Source organism: Cataglyphis hispanica, chromosome 4 (genome assembly GCF_021464435.1).
Source record: "Cataglyphis hispanica isolate Lineage 1 chromosome 4, ULB_Chis1_1.0, whole genome shotgun sequence".
Taxonomy (NCBI): domain Eukaryota; kingdom Metazoa; phylum Arthropoda; class Insecta; order Hymenoptera; family Formicidae; genus Cataglyphis; species Cataglyphis hispanica.
Genome location: NC_065957.1, coordinates 9,107,785 through 9,128,350, shown reverse-complemented (window position 1 = coordinate 9,128,350; position 20,566 = coordinate 9,107,785). Strand labels below are relative to the sequence as shown.

At 32.6% G+C, this 20,566-nt stretch overlaps 1 protein-coding gene across 2 annotated transcripts in view; it reads right to left on the bottom strand.

The window, feature by feature from the left end:
* LOC126848989 (kynurenine/alpha-aminoadipate aminotransferase, mitochondrial-like) overlaps positions 1-20,566 on the bottom strand; it is a 307,625-nt gene that overhangs the window by 253,882 nt on the left and 33,177 nt on the right. The gene's annotated exons all lie outside the window — the stretch shown is intronic.

The following is a 20,566-nucleotide window of genomic DNA, read 5'->3' as shown; positions in this document are numbered from 1 at the left end:
ATGTTTGTCAGAAAAATGTGGAAAAATATATATTCAATATTTAAATATTCGATATGCCAAATTAATTAGTGCAATGTGTGTGTCTGTAAATTTATATATATATATATAATTCTATCACTCATTCAAAGATCACCGTTGCTTTGTATGCACCACACAAACCTCTCTAGAACCGAATTTGTCGCCTCTTATCAAACAAATTCGGATCTACAGGGTAGATGTAGAGCATTAACTGGGCTTTCTCTTGTATGGCACATCATTCATCTATCATTTGTTCTCTTATCTGTTAAAAGTGCTTAACGTACGTGTCTTAACTTCTTTATCCGCCCAGTATGTGATCTTCGGTAGAGACTTCACGTCAGGTACCATTTAGGAACCTGAAAATATTTCCCTATTAATATCAGTTTCTGTAGTTTTGACTGTAAATACATTTATACGCATAATTTTTTTCGTTTTTATATCGAACTTGTCCCGTGCTAATATAAATATTACTACATATAAACATTTTAGTTTCCTTATTAAAAATATATTATATCTTTATCCAAATGTTGTAACCCTTTTTATAAATTTGCATATTTTTATTTTTTTAAACAATTTATGTGAGAGCTTAGAGTTGTGTTAGAGCGCGTATATATTTACAAGAAATAATTGTTGGAATTGTAAATTATCGTTAATCTCAAATTGTAACACGCTCACAAGCATACAAAATGCTTAGTCATACAAAAATAGTCCGGGTTTCTCTTCAAGAAAACAAGGCAGAATCCGTTTTTATTAAACTCTGAGTAAACTTCAATATCTCATCACGACAGAAATATCAAATTAACAAAACTAATTAGTGTTTTAGATGTATCTATTTTTTTAATATAATTAATTTCTAAAAATTATTTAAAAACATTACAAGAAAATTAATATCGGTCTAAAATTATCAGTGAAAGTGAATTTCTCCTCAATTATACATTTCTATGCGATTTAGTTTCCTGAATTGTAATCGATTAAAACGCATTGCTTCTTTTCTCGTGTCATTTTTATTATCATTCTTAATTTTTTAATTGTTTCTGCCACGTTTCTCACATAATATCTTTAATGCAAGATTTTGCCTTATGTTTTGTCCGTACAAATATAATATCAATGTTTATATTATTTGATATCATAGTCTTAATTTATTATTTTTTTTTTTAAGAAAATCTAAAAAAAGAAGTATAAAAGGATTTTATATTCATATAAATTATGTAAATCAAATAATAGCTTACACAGATATATATGCAATCTTAACTTTATGCGTAATATCTGCAACACATATATGGATGATTGTTTCGTAATGCCTTTTACTCTCGTCAAAGACCTGCCCTAACAAATAATGTGCTATCGAGAGGCATAAACATTGGAGCCGTTTCTTTCAGTATATTTAGATATGCTGTTATAGATAAACTCTGTTATGTCACTTGACACGCTTCATAAGTGAATATCGTACTCGGTTATCTCGGTGACAATGATCACATTACACCTGCACTACCGATGATGATTGATGCTCGTTCCTGGGATCGAAACCACCTGAGCGTTAACGGCTCAAGGATGACACAGCTGAATGTAGCAAGGTCGCATTCTCCTTGGTTTTCTTCTTCTCCTTCTTCTTCTTCTTCGTCTTCTTAGCGGTACAGCTCCTTTTATTCCTGTACGCGTGTCGATGTACCTTTCATTTCCAGGTTACTTGGTCATGTTGCTGATCATCTGCATGCAAATAATGTATGAAATAAATTAATATTTTTATCACAACAATATTGATATTACAAGAAACGTAAAGTATATTTTACAAATAATATGTTTTGTGACAATATATCATGTATTAGATAAATAGAAATATGTTTATTTGGCTTTAAAATATCTATATGGCTTTTAGCAAAAAGATGCAAAGTAAAGGATATAAATAATCCTATAATCGTCGTAGAAAAAATGTGTCACAATATTTATATAAATTAATTTGCTTTTGTAAGGGAAACTTTAGACGAGATTTTGAGTTATTAGGAATATTAGAAATCCCTTCTTAAACTGCGTGATGTTAATCCTTTTAAACGATGACTCTCGGGGCCTTGATCCGGATTAAGGAGAAAATCTGAAAGATCTGACTTACTCAAGATATTTTGTATTCTTTAGCTTGTAAACAGCTAACTTAGCTACTGACATTAAAATTGTATCTTTTAAGAATCATATTATTATTATGTGATGTATCAAATCTTCCATTCTCTTTCAAATTAGAGTAAAAAAGAATTATAATAAAATAGAAATTTAATTTAATAAATTTAAAATAAAAATGATGTTATATTTTTATATTTCAATAAATTTTTTTATTTAACATTGGAGAAGTGTTACAATATAATTTATTTAATAAATAAATTTTAAATTTTATTCAGTAAATAAAATTTAATATGTATATGTATAAAATAAATATTTTAAGTAAAATATAAAATAGTTCTTTATAATTAAATTTAACAGCTCTCTTAATCTTGTCGACATCGTCGTATATATTTATATGGTACAGTTTAAATTAAATTTTATATGAAATAAATTATCTTTAATAAATATATTATTAATATATTATTATTGAAAAATAATCTTAACATCTTTTTTATAAAGATTTAATTTAAATATTTTATTTTTACAAATAGACATTGCTATCGACGATGTCACCTTTGACTTCATCTCGCAACTGACTTTACCGACATGTTGTAATACGAAAATACTGAAATTCCCTAGATAAAAGCTGTTATTTTATATTAAATCATCTTGTATTGATTTTCTTAAAACAACACATTTTCACATAAATTTCTTTAAGAACTAGTTTGTTGATCGTATAAATCGTATATATTTACCTTCTTTCGAGTATAATAAATTATATTTAAAGCTGAGTGTGTGGATTACATCTCTGGGGATAAGCCATTGTAGGTAGGGATGATCATTGGCAATAAGACGAAAGAGTATATGCGTTTCGTAGACAAGCCTTCCTTCTATCGACCCGAACATTTCATCCGCCCCAGGACGCCATTACTGAATATCATCTGTAATATTCACTACGTCTGCACGTCGCCAAAAAAGCCGCTCTTATATGTCATTTACTGGGCATAATTTACGATATAAGAGCTACTGTTTTGACAACAATTACAAGAATTTTCAACTAGAATTAAATAAGTCATAACCGATCAAACATTTTTCAAGATACTTATTATGTAAAATATTATGTATATGAGATTCATTGTAATATGATTATATAAGATGACAAATTTGTAATGTAGCAGATTGCAAAAATTAAAAATGAGATTGTACTTTGCTTCATTAAAAGTTTAGGACTAACAAACGCAATATAAGCACATAAGTAGTTTTATATATTAGTTTATATAATTTTGTGGCTAACATATTTTGTGTTACATATGTAATACTTTTTATTAGAATAATATTATGTCGTAATAATAAAGGAAAATAATGTATTCTTCCGTAATTAAACATTAATTTTAAGCATTTCATTATTATTTGTAAAATCTAAAATTTTACCTTGTATGTAAAGCACGCCGTGACAGAGGAACGATGCAAAATAAGCAGATGTTTGCGGAATAATAAAAATTATTTAAAGTACCTGCGTTGCTGGCCATCATATAACTGCTGTAAAAATAAATTAGAGAAATTTAAGAACAATCGCCAATTTAATAAGCAGCATAGTTTATGCTATGAAAGTTACTTACCTACAATGTGAATGAGTAGTTCGTGAATGCGTTTTAATAGGAAGAGCATTCGTGTATCCTCATTGCATGATACTCTCCAACACAAAGAGAATCTCCGGGCTTGTTTCATGGCCGGACAGAACGTCATGGCTGAAGCAACGAATAAACCAATAAACGGGGCAACCATCTGCTTGCCAGCCGGCATCTTTCCCTTCCCTCTCGCTTCCCTGGCCGTTCCGCAACTTTATTCTTCTCCCCTCATGTTTCTTCCCCAGCTTTCTCTCCTCTCCCCTTCAGCACCATTTTATGCGATCCTGAAATGAAATCCATGTGAGGGCTCACAGCATTCGTGTGGAACTCGCGCGGCTTTTGTACCGCGATAATAAGCGAATCCACCTACAACGACGAGTCTTTATCAGAATAACTCGATATAGCTGAGCCGAAGAACTTTTTTACGCAATAAATACTATTCCTTACTGAATGTTATAATTGCCATAAGTGTATAATTAATTCAAAAACATTTATTTATGTGTTGTATTATAATATATATATTTATAAAAAAGACACAATCTCGATATACATTTTTTTAATACTTTATTTAGGCAGACAGAATTAAAATCGGAATTATATTTGTTTATTGTCTTTGGTAAAAATATTTATGTTACATATTAATTTAAAGTATTAAAAAACTATTGATTATAATATATATAATTACAATTATAAAATAAAATTACTGTGATGAAATACTATAGCGTAATGTGAAAATAAAGTTGAATAAAATAACAGTGTGCGTAAAAGACGTATATAGTCTATATATTATACAGTCTTTTATATAAGGGTTTTCGAAGACAAAAACTTCAAAGAAGTTCAGAATGCGCAGCAGGTCGGCCACGAAACCGAAGGTCAAATAGGTCGTCATTATCCGAAACCTATTACCTATAACGGACCGTGATACCTGTTCCAATGCCAAGAAAAGAAAAACGTTGAGAATAAACGCGCTCCGCTTAGAAAAATTTCCAGTAACATTCATGTTGACCGAATAAAGTCAAGAGAAACGTTAATTTTTGTCAAGCTATACATACATCTTTTTATCTTGCAATAAACTGTGCAATATTTTAATTAATAGTTAATAAAAAAAAATATATATATATAATTTAATGTACGCTTAAATTTTTAAATATTTTTGATACAAGTTGTAGATTTTTTACATTATATTTATAGGTAAAACTTTTCTTCGTAAAATTCTACGGTAAACTATAATGATCGTTATAATAATCTAGAATTGACTGCATAATCGCCTACAAAAGATTAACGAGACCTTGTAGCATTTCCGACGCAAACATTACGCAGCATGACGTCATTTCTTGCGGAAATGTGTTAATTTATTACACCGGTATTTTAATTCAACCGCATTAAGAATTACTAAATTGAACGTTAATAAGCTTGCAGTGGGAAATTCAATATTATATAATATATTACAAAAGCATAATTTCATTTCTCACTAAATTATCAATTAATAATAAGCCTTGTAATCTCCGAAAATGAGACATCCGAAGCGCGTAAATGGTTTCTTTATTTACATATTAAATTGCGTATATAAATATTATCTCTCATTATAATATATATAAATTTAATGAATTATTATCTTGTAAAATTATTTAGATAAGGACAATACAAAAGAGACCAGTACACGTGTCTGCCACGTGTTGTTTGGTAACATCCCCATTAAATATATAGCAATCACGGTGACCGTACTTCTCGCAAGACGCAACATCGATCACTAACGCTTTGTCGTGTCACGCTACTTCTTGTTTTCATTCACGTGCCGCTTCACGGTTACATTCAATATGTATTAAGCTTATATCTACAAAAAAATTCTTTGCTTCTTACGATAAATTTTTCGCGGTTTCTTTTGAAGTAAATATAGGCTAAAATATAGATAGAAAATTTTAGAAAGAGAGACACAAAATTATCAATGAATTAAAAGATTTCAATTATTCTGTATTCTAATAATATATTGATATATCATGTTATTTGTTTTAGCAAACGTTTAAAAATAGTTGAAAAATACAAACTTCTATTTCGTGAAGATCAATATTTTTGGTGAGATACTCAACAAGTTTAGAGATTGGAAGTTTAGATGTGGAATGTGGACGCCGTAACTTCCTTGATTGGATTCACAGCCGGTTTGTTCTCGTGTACACATGCTCACTTTATATTTTATAGCTTTTGTGAAGAACTGGGGAAGATGGTTCTTAAGTGTATGTGTTCACCAGATGCTTCACGAAAAAGTGCAAGTATAATGTATATTAATTTTGCTTAGAAATACATAGAAGAAATTTCATTTATATTTATCGCTACTTTTTTAATCGTGAATTCCCTCTATCTCTCTAAGTATTTATAAAATATTTTAAAAAAGTAAAAGTTGAATTAACATTATGCTTACTAAATTAATATAAAAATTAGTCTACACCCAAAAAAATGGAAAATCTCAAACTAAATTAAAGAAATTAAATCACAATTGAACTAATCATTTGTCAACCTTACTTGCAAGGATCGCGCAGATTCTAAACAAACCTAATATTACGTACGGCCAATAGTTTCTCTCTCTTTTCAAAAGACCACATTAATTTTATCAAAATTCATTAATTATATACAGCCGAAAATTTTTTTTTGTTCACGAAAATAGAGCACGAAATTTCTCCTACGGATCCGTCGAAGGTCTCGCGAACATCGCGATGTGTGAAAGAGAGATTTCCGTTGTACAACTGTATACGTACTATCTCGCAAATCGAGTGAAATGAACTGAAATGAAATCGTGTTGTACGGGTGAGGAACGCAGTGCAAATCGATCGGCATCCCGCCAGATTGCGAGAGGCTATACGGGAATCGCGAAATCCGCCACCGTCGGCGCCACCGCGGCGGTGCCTTTTACGTGTCCAAATTTATCTCGTCGGCTATCGACATGTTTAATATTTATTTTCCTCTGAATACATCGATCTGAACATGTTATATAAAAAGAAAGGCCAAATCCCTTCCGTACTCTCATATCATCGAGATTAATTAATCTCTGAGGAGAAATGCAATAATTGTATTTTTTCTTATCTTGAATGTATATTCCTAGGAATTACGAGATACGTGAATACTCATTTAGATTTCTAATCTAAGTGGAATATTTTGTAAACAATGTTATGTTACTTAATGGAAAAATATAATTAACACAATGCTATGCATTTTGAATTTGTCATACATGTCAAGGAATCAAGACATAATTAATTTATAATAATTAATTTAAATAAGAGAATTCTATTTTTACTATCATTTTTATAGAAAGTATGTTTGGCTCATTGTCAGTATAAATTTGTCGTTATAAATAAAGCCAAACTTTTGCGATTTATTATTTATTCGAAGCAACAATAAATTTGTTTTATTTTGCACTGCAATAATTTTTATACATTAATAATATTAATCATATTAATAATATATTAATAATATATTCTCTTAAAAAAAAGATCTTTTCCTTTGTACATTTTGAGAAATTATGTTAGGTAAATAATATTGTCTGCTATCATCATATGAAGTATCGTGAATTGCGACAGATCATTTTTCCGCTCCTCTGTAGCCATTTTCAGTTCTCGTCCGATAAAAATAGATAGTGTCAAGGACATGCAGAATGTCAATATAGTTCATGTATATCGAAATCTCTTTTAGCACCAGTTAAATCGACAATTATATATTTATCAGAGAAGGAAAATATATTTTATTCTTTCTATAGATTTTTTTAAATCCAATTACTAGCAACTCTTTAATTTGACGCGTCACTAAATATTATCTTTCTCACAAATAACAATGATTTAATTTTAAAGAAATGAGAACGCAAACTCACCCAATAATTACGCGAATGTATCCTCAACACATCACTGATTTTACGTTCATACACTGATTTAATTATGAGAAAATCAACTATTTTTCGACGGGCGTGCAAGCGTCCATAGGAGGACGAATCGTCGAGTTGGGGATGAAATTGTGCGCACCGAATCGACGCTGGGCGTCGCCATCGTAGGGATGGAACACCGACATGGTGGTGAATTCAGGGTTGGAATGGAGGGGAGGATGTCGAAAGTCGAGCAAGGAGCTTCGTGTCCGACCGCTGCTACGGCGACCTGCAGACTGCAGACTGTTCTGTCGAGCGACTGTTCGGCCCTCCTCGGTTACGAACAGTCATTAACATAAATTGTCTTCGGTGACAGTTACCACCCCACTACTTCTATAGGACAATATAAACTCAACACAGTCGTGTAACATTGCCACACAGATTTTCAGATTTTCTATTTTTACTTATATACATTTTTGTCGACATTTCCCGAAATATTAATTAGTATTTTTTTTTTATATATACGCTCTATGCAAAATAGTTTCAGCGCATTTCCTTAATTATTTCAAGCTAGCTCTAATAACATTTAATCTTTATTTTGTACATATAAAAAATATTTTGGTTATATGTACATTATATTTTTTAAATAAAAAACATACATATATATATATATATATATATATATATATATATATAAATTATATTGCAAATAATAAAAATAAATTTGTTGAAACATTATTATAATCATTTTTTAATATTGTAAAAAAAGTCTTATTTAATTAGCTATTTTAGATATATTTTTTATTTTAATAATATTTTTGATATGCATTATTATATTTAGCTGATATATATACAATTTATTTTATTCTTATTTTATTTTGTATGTATGTATAGGTATTTATATTAAATTATATTTTTAAAATATATGTATATTTAAAGTTTTTTCTTTTTATAATATTCTCTGTGGATAATAAATAAACTTTTTAGCTTCACAGGTATATTACTACTGTATTGTACATATACGTCGAGTTTATTGTGAGTTGGGTTTATAGTATGCCTTAAAAAGGTAAGAATGTTGTACACTACGTGACAAAAGCTCTACCCTAGAGAATGCACAATGCAATCCCTGTATACCTGAATATTTCTTAGTGTTAAATTTAACGATAGTGTACTATCATTAAAAAGTTATTTGTTTTCTATTGTAAGCTAAACTTAAGAACGCGTATCTACATAAACTGTGTAATAGAAAAAGAAAAAGAAAAATGTTTATTATATTTTGAATTTTTATGATACAAAAAAAGAGTTTATTTGAAAAAAATCAATGCATGATGATTATCAAATGTTCGAGTTTTATTTTTGGACAATCTTTATATAACTTAATTATTTGCGATATAGTTAAATAATATTAAATTTATATAATTTAATAAATTTAAAAATTGTACAAAAATTATAATAAAAAATTGTTATAGATTTGTGATGTTTTATCAAAACATATGACATTCTGGTCTTTGAATAATTATATAACTAAACATAATAAATATAAGTTAAAATATAGAATAATACATATATAATTTATAAAAAAACATTTGTAATAATCATCTATATCACAAATTAATCGCAAAATAAAGTGAATATTGCATAATTATAAGATATAAAAATACTGTTATTAACAAATTTTTTTTAAAATAATGCATTTATTAATATGTATATTAATAACATATCCATAAATCTACAAAAATTTTAAGATTTAAAAAAAATTTCAGTTCATAGCGCTTTTACGCGATATACTATGATCTTTTCAAGATCGTATATTTGATGTAAATATAATCAAAGTAAAAACCTTTGCAATTAATATTCTACTTTTCTTCAGCGTGAGAGCTTCATAAAAATTTTTTACAAATCTTTGAATTTTTTAAATGTTTTTTTATTATTACAGATATTATTATTGCGTTATTGTATATTTATGTATGCTTCTCTGAAACACTTCAAGTGAGTTTAATGATGTTATGATTTCTCTAAAGATTCAAACTTTGTTTCAGTCGGATTAAGTTCTCGATATTCATTGTTGATATTTCATTTACTAGCTTTGGATAGAAGAGAAATCTGTGTTGCAACAAATTCTTTCACATTCTTCTTATAAAACTTCTTTATGTTATAGATATTAGCTACTCAAACATTGTCTTTACAATTGCATTTTTGTTATGTATGATTAGTTGTTAAAATAAAGTTATAAAACTTTATGTGTATATAACAGAAGACATAAAATTTTAGTAGTTATCAACTAAAGTAACTATCAGGAATCTTTTACTCCAATGATATATTATCGACATTTGAGATCCAAATGATCTTCACATCAATGACTATATATAAGTAAACCTTAATTATCATATGAAGATTAAACGTAGGATTAAATTAGCTGTTAATAATTAAAACTACTTCAAATTTGAAAAAAGATTAAAGCTATAGACAAATGTAATAATTTAATAAAATAAATGTTTGTGTTTCGGAAATGATAATTTTTCGTATATCGTAAGATATATAGGCAAAAGAAGACGAAATCGATTGAATGAGATTGACATGAATGGAATTACCTCAATTCTTCTGAGCATATTTTTGTATCAGAATTACGATGAGAAATCAGGATCGGAATCATAAATCAGATATTATAAAGCAGATAGGCGCGTCGAGAATAAAGATAGCCATTGTCTATTTTAATAATCTAGATTAGAGAAAATGGGGGGTCAACTCCTAGCGAATCGCATCTAAGTGTAACTGGTAGACAGACAATAGGAGAAATCCACATTAACGACGATTCCAAGACATTCGACCGAGCTCTAACTGATTCAAATCGAACCGTTTATCGAAGTAGAGCGTGACCTCACTTATTGTTAGCCGAACTGGAGCCTCAACTCAAGTACTCGTTCATGTATATACATTCTACGCGTTTGGCATCACCAAGTATCGTGACACATGAAACGTGAGGACATTGCATAGGTAACGTCTCAATGAGACATTCCATTTAATCGGCATTGGAAGTATGATTCTCGATGACATTTGTGAAATCAGGATATAAGCGAAAATGTAACAATGTGATAAGCCATCCGCGGCACGATGACGGCGACGCATTAATGTGTGATGCTAAAATGTGTGTGTCACATATAAACCATTGTACGACTCATGGAAATGTGCTGAATAGATACTTGTGGCTTCCCCTTCAGATTTTTTTTCAGATTTATTTTTTAGAATAAAAATAAAAGTGTTAATTAACACTGTTAATAATTAAAATTCCTTCGAAAGAACACGGTTTAAACTATAGGTAAAAATATAATTTAACATTTTTACATTCAAATCATTATACGCGCATAAAATAAATAACGCGCGCGTAGCGCGCTCTTATAGATTTCTAGTGCATTTCAAAATTACCGTATGTAGATATTCATATTTAAAAATATTACTGGAGTAAAATTTATAACAAGAAAATATTTAAATAAGTTTGTTTCTTTTAATATATATACAACAGTATATTAAGAAATATATAATTATTTTTAAAATATAAAAATCAATTCAATTTTTTGTTTAAAAATATATTAGATTTAAATTTATTATTTGAATGCTTTGCAAAGAATAAAATGATATTATATTTATTCAAAATATATAACAGAAAAATTTTGTAATAAATATTACTGTATTATAACAATGTTCTATAATCTAAAGATTATAAAAATTATATTCAATTAAATATATTTATATCTCTCCTCTCCCATAACACATATACATAAACAATAAGTAAATAATTTTAAAATATAATGCGCACTTTTTTTATTTTTACAACTTTAATAAACAATTTATAAAATTACAATTTTCCACGCCAATGCTGTAACTGCAGGTAGTTGCAGTTCACGCGTGACAAACTCCACCCTTTGTGAGTGGTAGGCTTAACCAGCAAAGGACCACCTCTCGTCACCATCAACCCCACTTCTTTTGGACACAATTTGATTCATGATGGCTGCTTTTCGCTTATATCACCATCTTTCATAAGCCCTACAAACCATTACAAGATTTGTCGACCGGTATTAAAACTAGTATCGACTGATTCTTACCGACCTTACATCCTTACATCCTTACAACCGACCATGTGTTACAAGGACCCTTAAAGTATACTGTTCAGCTATTTATCACAGATGGCATAATCTCTGGTTTGTAAAAACAAAAACGAATCGTGACATCCGATGATCTGGCCAAACTGAATTTTTAAGAGGATAGTGTTAACATTTTAATGACGATATACATATATGCTTCGAGAGAAACAAATCTTGACTTTTTTTGCGAGTACTCGACAAATGCAAAATATGTAATATTTTACATAATAAGAGAATGATAAAAATATTTTTGTACTCTCTACTCGAATTCTTTTCGAGCACCGTCTAGCGAACGATTTAATATATATATATAGCATATCATATTATAATAATTCCTCTCGACTCACTGCGTGTAAACGTCATATCGCATTTACAGGCACTACAGTGCACAACCTTGCTTGTCTGTTTCACCCAACCTTTGAACTCCCATGGGTCCAGTATTCCGAAATATATTTTTGTAACTTGATATTGGTCAAAGCAGAAAAGGAATTTTTTTTTATATAGAAGATAATGTTGGCTAAATTTATGTTTAAGATGTTTTAATAAAGAATGTCTAAAGAACAATTTATATATGAAAAAATTATACAATTTTATTTAAATTTTATCTAAATATATAAAGGGAGAAAGAATCTCCATTATTTAAATTTTAAATAAATAATAAAAATTGTTTGTAAGTTACTATACGAGATTTGTCATTATTTCTAATAATTTAATCAGCAACTATATAGCAACCGTTCTGGCAATTAATAATAATAAACATTCATAATAAATATAACAAACATTTAATAATAAACATTCGTAAAAAGGGAAGTTGTGTTGACACCTTGATAACTTGTGAATCAATACAGCGAGCTTCTCAGAAAAATAATGATGGAATATACGGAGTTGTTTGCGGGTAGAACTTCCCCATGCTACTCTTCAGCTTGGAAGCTGCTACCAAATCTCAGCCCGTCACTACCCGTGTGATTGATATCTGCCTTCCCCTCTTCTTCATCCGTACAATTCGCATCACGAAGAGAGAAAACTATTTCGTTTCTCACTTTCTTTTTCACGATCAAACTCCCACTCTCGCCCGATCATAAAAAAGCGTTTACCATTTTTCTCATTATACTTTTAATCAGACATATAAATAAATAACAATCTAATGATAAATGTAACGATAATAATATTAAATTAGGTTTATTGTTAGCTTGAAAAAAAAAAAAGACAGTTGCAGCGAGACAATAAATATACGTTTTGCGCAATAACAGGACGGTTATAGTGTCAACATTTTCCCTGAAACAGTATCGTGAAAACTAGCGCGCGCTTCAACCACCACCCCGCCACCACCGACACTGCCAGTTTCAGGTAACGCAAGCAGCAACATCGGCGGGTTAGGTGAGTAGGCGATGGAGTACCAGCCGAGTTCTGCGGCCGTCACGTCAGAGTGACGAGTGCCTTCCCCTCCAACCTACCCAAACCCATCCACCCAACGTCGGCCACCCAACGTCACCCAACGCCACCGCCAGCCACATACCCTCACAGAGCCCTCGGAGGTTCCCCGGAACCGCGGAGCACCCCCTTTCACTCTTTGCTTCTCTTCGGCCTCTCTTCCTTCAACTACGGCCGACTAGTAGTCGAGGAATTCGAGTTGCTATAAATCTCCCTTGACGGGCGCGATGCCAACATGGCGAGGAAGGGGGGGGGGGCGGGACATGGGTTGCGGAGAACTGCGAGAGCGAGGAGATGGGGAGGGGTGGCGGTAGATAGGCGGAATGGGATGCTAGAAAGGAAGGGAACGCTTCTCGCCGTACCAGGAATTGTAATAGTTTTGCTAGAGGGGTTAACGCGGAGGTGGTGCGAGAACACACCCCGCGAGAATAGAAAGAACCCGAAGATCGGACGATGTGGCACTGTGTCTAGGTGGCATTGCGGAAGCACGCGGGGAGAGAAAGCCTTCGCTTTTGTTAAGATCTGTCACTCAAGATTCGTGCGGGGACGCGAACGAACCCTTCCGTCGCGGTTTGAAAATTGTGAAAGCAATTCTCGCTGACGGCTCCTGACATTTTCTCACTCGAAAGAGTCCATGAAGATTTGTATGTATTTGCAATTTTTCAAAAAAAAAAAAAAAGGAATTAAATAAGAGCAAGATGACAGCATGCTTGATAAAAATCTATAAAATAATTATGACATATTAAATTATTACAAATATGTAAAAATATAGAAAAAATTTTACTAATAATAAATTTTAAATAATAAGATTCTATATTCTTTTGCAATTTAAAGAGAATATTATTAACGACTTAGTAAAACTACTTTCCCCGAAATGAGTTTTTAATCTTGAAGCAGTAAAAGAAATAAAGCACAAACAAATTACGATAAGAGAAACTGGAAGTAGACATTCTTAAGAAGCAACAAGAAGAAACTGAAACTTTTCAGGTGTCGACTGCATCGTCGTCGCACGTGAACTATGAACTCGTCGGTGAGTTCATCAAGTAAGTTGGATTGAGGCAAGAGTCTTGTTTTCTTTGCGGCGATTTAGAAGCCCGATAAGACCGCTCATGATTCGACTAGCGCTCTATATCTATCTCCTAATGATCCATCGTGAATGGCGAGCACCTTTAATTTACCGATGTTACATCGATAAAGACGCTATCAACCGTGTCATGTAATATATATGCTATCTAAATTTAAATTTTCTTTGAATTTATTTGTGGAATAATATGTAACACTCTCTTTACAAATATATATAAAAATATATATATGTGTGTATGTGTAGTTAGAGAAGTGACATCACATTTAAAAGAAAAAAAAATGTAAATTTACGATATGTGTAACAAATTCATACAAACACTTTACAATAGAAAAATTTTTACAACTCTTTAAATCATTGTAATTGATTTATGGGCAGAGCATTGATTTATGAGCACTTTTGCACGCAATTTTGTCTTTGTCTCAATCTTTTTCTTCTAACATCTCGGTGACAATTTCAAAAATCTCATGCATGAAACATAATACAGGAAATGCCTTTCAATAGTCTTGTCGAGAAAAACGTACTACAATACGTTTGTATAATTGTGATTTACAACTGCGATGAGTCATTAAACTATCAAAACTCTATGTTAAAGTTGATTGCAATTATAATCAAATTCAATATTTTAGATATTTTAATTATTTTAATTATCATTTAAATATTTTAAAACAATCATTTAAAACATCATTAAAGCCTACGAGATATTGAAAATTGGCGATAATTAAAATATAAAGAAAATAATTTAAATTTTCAAATATCATTATTGTGTCAATTAATGAAATGCGGGCATTTCTCGAAAATAGTGTCTCGAGATTGCGAAGAGCATGCTTGGGAGGCATAAATCAATTAAATTATAAATTACTATACAGAAGTTGAGCAAAACGACCACCTGTTGAAGATAGGACAAGGAAAGTAGGATGAAGGGATGAAGTGGGGTAGCTATCTCGTAAATTCTGTGCTGCTACCTACCTGTATCCATGTATAGAAACGCTCACTTTTTATTTCCGTTCTCTTTTTTGACCGTGAGCTGTTTCTAAAATATAATTTTCACGTCCTTCATTTGTACATATCGTTCAATATATTTTTATATTCATATATTTTTATATTCAAATTCTCAAAATTTCTCTCAACACCATCCCTTTCTCTTCCTCTTCCTATCAACATATAATTACTGCAATACGATAAACGTAATTAGAGACTAAATGTATTATTTAAAACTATTCGCAACTTTTTAATCTTCCATTGTAGAAAAATACAATTTTTGTAAATAAAATAATTAAATTGTTCCAAAAATTACATACTACATATTTTCTGCATCGAACGCAGATGTAAGGGTTTTTGATAATTTCGCAATTATTGATAGCTTACGTTTTATCAATAATTGCAACTTTTCCGTCCAACTGTCTGTCCGAGATATAATTTTGCCCGATAATTTTAATCATACTTTAATCAGAGCAGCGATTCACGTCGTTTGAAACTTGTTAATATTTCAACTCTAAAGCGGATTTGGTAGATAAGCGTATAATTGGGAATGCGAGGAAAGTAGTAGGTAGGGACATTGAGAGCTGCCAGGGATGATTAATTCTTGTCGGAAAGCGCTAGACCCTTTGGAACTCGGTTGTAGCGTCCCCACCATCCTCGCTTTTCCCATTCCATACTGGTCCTCCTCGCTCTTCATACAACCACCTCATTCCTCTCGCGCACTCAACCCTCTGAACCTCTCTTACCACCGGCAGACTTTCTCGTTTCGTTTGTTCTCCGCCCGTGTCATTCGTTATTACATCGTAGAAACTCGCGGATATTTGGAATTCCAAGTGACGTCTAAAGGGAGCCGGTGCTTTAACCGATAACTCGGTTTCTTACCTTAAAGGAAACTATGTCCAACGCTACTTTTGTTAATATCCTCAATTGGACCCTCGCCTAGCATATTGACGTTGTGATAAAAATTAATACTCGCTATATATGTATATCTGTATATATATTTTAATAATTTTTTCTTATTAAAAGAACATTGATAAGATTTTACATATATTTAGCTATAATCTCTGAAAATATACGTGTAAAAAATCTTATATAATAAATTTAATAACACTAAAGTCTCCCCCTCCACCTCACAATATGCGCCATTAAAATATTCTAAAAATATTGTACTTACGGTATATATTTTTCGTCGCATATTTTCCATAGCAAATTTATTTTTGTATTAATTTCAGCACCTTGAAGCTTTCATCCAAAGATTTATAATAAATTATATAAAAATTCTCTTTATGTCTTTTATAACGCAGTATATAGTACAATTTTTATATCAACGTTCAATTCCTCGAGACTTTGTAAAAAAATAAAATTTGTAACAAAATTCTATTTTATCTGAAAAATAAATTTATTTTATTCAGCAAACTTTTTTAACCGACCTTAAAATTCCTTACATTTTGCCAGTAAAAATCATACGGTTAATTCGTAAAATTTATAATAACCGAATGTTAAGATGATAAACATTGCTTTTTTTTTTGCCAATTGACATTGCGCATCAATTGGATCGAAAAATCTTAATAATAGTTCCAGAATCCATTTCATCTCAAATTCGAGCTCGTCCGGTGGGCCGATCCTGCAAGGGCCGAAGGAGCACACGCGTCCGATATCGGTTGCATTTGCATAAGGCTATCGTCTTTCCTTTGTTGCGGACTCGCCTCCCACGTACGTGGCGAGGCTGTCACTCACAGAGTTTCTCAGGACTCTCCTCAGTCTTCTCTCGCATCGGCCGCGCGCGGATCAGTACTCCTCTCTATCTCCCTCCGCGTTTCCTCCTCCTCTCTCCTTTTTTTTTTTCCTCGATATCAAACCTCCCTGCAGCATGCAAGCACCTACACCCTGTCGTTCGCTACCTTGCCTGCATTCCTGCATACTATTACACTGAGCTGGGCTTACACATTACATCTCCTGTAAGGTTCGCTTACTTGTTTCAAGTAAAGCCATGCCTTGTCGAATATTTCATGGTTTTTCTCGAAACGCGAAACATTTCACTTTCTTATACCATAAGAAAGATTACCAATGGATACGCGAATTCGCTTTTCAATATGTATTTCAGAGAATAACTATTTTTAAAATATCACAAGCAAGTGCAATAAATATATTGAATATTGACGTGTATCAAAAATTATTAATGATATCAATATTAATCATTAAATTAGGAGAATCAAGCAATTGACTCAAAAAAATTTATATACAATTTCAAATCGTGTTAAGTCGCGTTGAAAAATATGCTTATTATTCATTTCAATATAAGCTGTTCCTAAATAAATCATACATAATACTATAAGAAAAAGAAGGAAGTGAGAATAATTTCAAGATTTAATAAAAAAAAAAAATTCGTCATTAAATGTAACAATGCATAATTTTTTTTATCTCACTTGCTTGAACCACCATCGATATTACATTATGATTAATTACGAATAATAAAAGATTTTAGAAATTATCCCTCTCTAATTAAAAAAAATCCGTAATTTGAATCATCAAATTCGAGAGCCGTATAACTCAACATTTATCGTCCTTGTCTCATATTCACCATCGTATGAAACATTGACGGAACGTTCTGGGTGACAAGATGAGAATCTTTCATAGCTTAACTCGATAACCGACCGAGGCATTTCGGGCGATCACGAATGGACGGCGAACGTGTATAAAAACGTTGCAGAGGCAGCGGTCCCGTGGCTCAGGGTGTTTCACCAGCGCGCGATATTCCGCACTCTTCCACTAGCTGCTCTCTTCTTGCGAAGATTCTTCGATGGTTCCGGCAAAGTCGCCTAACTGGGGATAGAATGGAACGTGCTCGGTGGTAAAGGGACGGCAGGGGGGCAGGGGGAAGGGGGAGGGGATGGAGGCCGCATTAATAAAACATTAAGGTTTTGTAGACGATGTATCGATGTAGTGTTTATATTATCTTCTTTGATGTCGACATGTGAATTGGACAGATTTGTTATTCAGACTCCGTACATAAAAGTGCTGAAGTCTTGCTCCGCTCCGTTTGCGGACGGGTATCGACGACGACTCGGAACATCGACGGACGGACGGACATGCGGACAGACGGACGGACGGACGGACGGACGGACGGACAGACGGAACGAACGTGAGCACAGATGGATAAACGCGAAGCCTGTTTCAAGTTTGCGCTCCTGGATCCCTGCCACGCTTGTCAGTCAATACGCGGAGAAGGGAAGAGAGGGGAGGGGTGAAGGGGGAGGGGGGCCTTATCCGTACGCAGATAGCTCCTTCCTGTCGATGTATTTTCAAAACCCCGTATGTATCCTGCATTTGAAACACTTTTCCATTTCTCTTTCGTGAGAGAGAGAGAGAGAGATGGAATGTATCTCGTCAAGACGTGAGATAAATTTTTACGGAGGAAAAAAAAATTCTTATAAAAAAAAAAAAGAAAAAGGATTCGCGGAGAAGCAAAATTTCCTCCATACGACTCGGCGTTCCCCGGACTTCGTCTTTCGCCGTTAAACGTTTCCGTGTCGAATTATACCCGACATGATTGCTCGATAAATCCCGCACCTTGAACAAGACTTAATTTCACAATAGACGACTCACGCGCACTCATTTCTCGGAGCCGCGTGGTATCGACATTCTTCGCGACGTCGTGCCCGGAGCCCCGCGATTCCCTCTTTCCCTCCCCCCCCCCCGCCACTCGCCGCACGGTACCGTGATCCCGAACCTTGACTCTTCATTAATCACCCCGTGGTATCAATGACTGACTGAGTGACTGACGGCAGGCGAGAGGTATTATATACCTACGGTGTTCGCGCGAATGCTGATGCTCGTCGTGGGGATCTCTCTCGTCTCTGATAGACTGACGAGAGAGGCTTGTCTGAAAACTTTCTTGCACTTTCTCCTTTCCATTTTACATTGAGCTTAATAGCTTATTCAAGAAAATTGCATTTCCTTGTAATTCCTCTCCATGTCAATTCTCGATGCGAAACAATATATATATATATATATATATATATATATATATATATATATACACACATACACACACACACATATGTATATGTGTATTGATCAAATAAATAACGAATCGTGTTTATGACGAATGCAATTTTTTAAATGCGATGACGGGAGATACGGATAAATAGAGCGAGCGAATTAATTATCGCGATGCCGACGCATATATTCGAGACTCGGCTGTTTCAATCTCGACTTCTATTTTCCGAAGAACAGAAAGGTTCGATTTAATGGTGACCTTATGGTAGACTGGCGCCACGTTTACTCTTCATTTATACGGTACTCCGTTACGGACTATACACCGAAAGAGTCACGGTTACCTTCCCGCAATCCCTGACAAAGGTGCACGAGTCTACGAGCCAATCGAATATACGCGGCGTCATCGTCGGTAGCTTAGTACGATCTTAGTCGTTCGAGTAAGTCCTGTGACGGATCATGACTTGCGTTAAGTCCTGTCTTCTCTTGTTTTCTCGCTACATGACTCCTGTCCGCTTCGGTAGTTTTTGAGGGTGTGACTCTGCTTTATCACACACACACACGACCCTCTGCTGCCGATACGCGATCTTTATCGGCGCCTTCAGATTGAATAAAATGTCAACTGATCATGGTCGAGCGTGCATTCGTAGAATGTAAGTTCACGTCACGCTTAAAATCTTTGGCCGCGAGGTTAATTAATTTACGTATCAAATGTGAAATATTAATGCACGTAATAAATAGATATTTTTATTATTTATAAGTAAATATTATTAGTATACGTAATAAATGTAACGTCGCGAAATGTATTTGAATGAAAAATGTTTAAATGCAAAATTCAAATAAGTACATTAAATCGAAAAATTATTCGCGATATCGATTTGCATTTATTTATTATTGAATTCATTAAAAATGAATGTAAAAGTGACTTCATTAAAAATTTAATTTTTTAATAGCCAAGCAATTTTTCGAAAACAATTTATAATATTATAATAATGTCGAGACCAATACAAGGAATTGGATACAAGAAACTTTCGTGTTAGAAAGAACATATACCTCTCGTAGTATTTGCTCTCCATTAATAGTAAATTGTTCTTCGCAGTAGGATTAGTTTCGAGCTCTCCACTACTTAGATCCTCTTCAATCAATCCTTGATGATTGACTGAATAAAACTTCAGACCTTCTCACGCTATACCAATCCCCACTCCAGGTGATCTTTCGCCAATGGTGTTTTAAACAAATAATGTGTCGACTAATGAATAGTTGTAGTAAATACAAACTATGCGTATCGATTAAGCGTTTCGTCAAAATTAAAAAAAAAAAGAGAGCTTTGGAAAGTCTTCTTTCTTAAATAAGACTA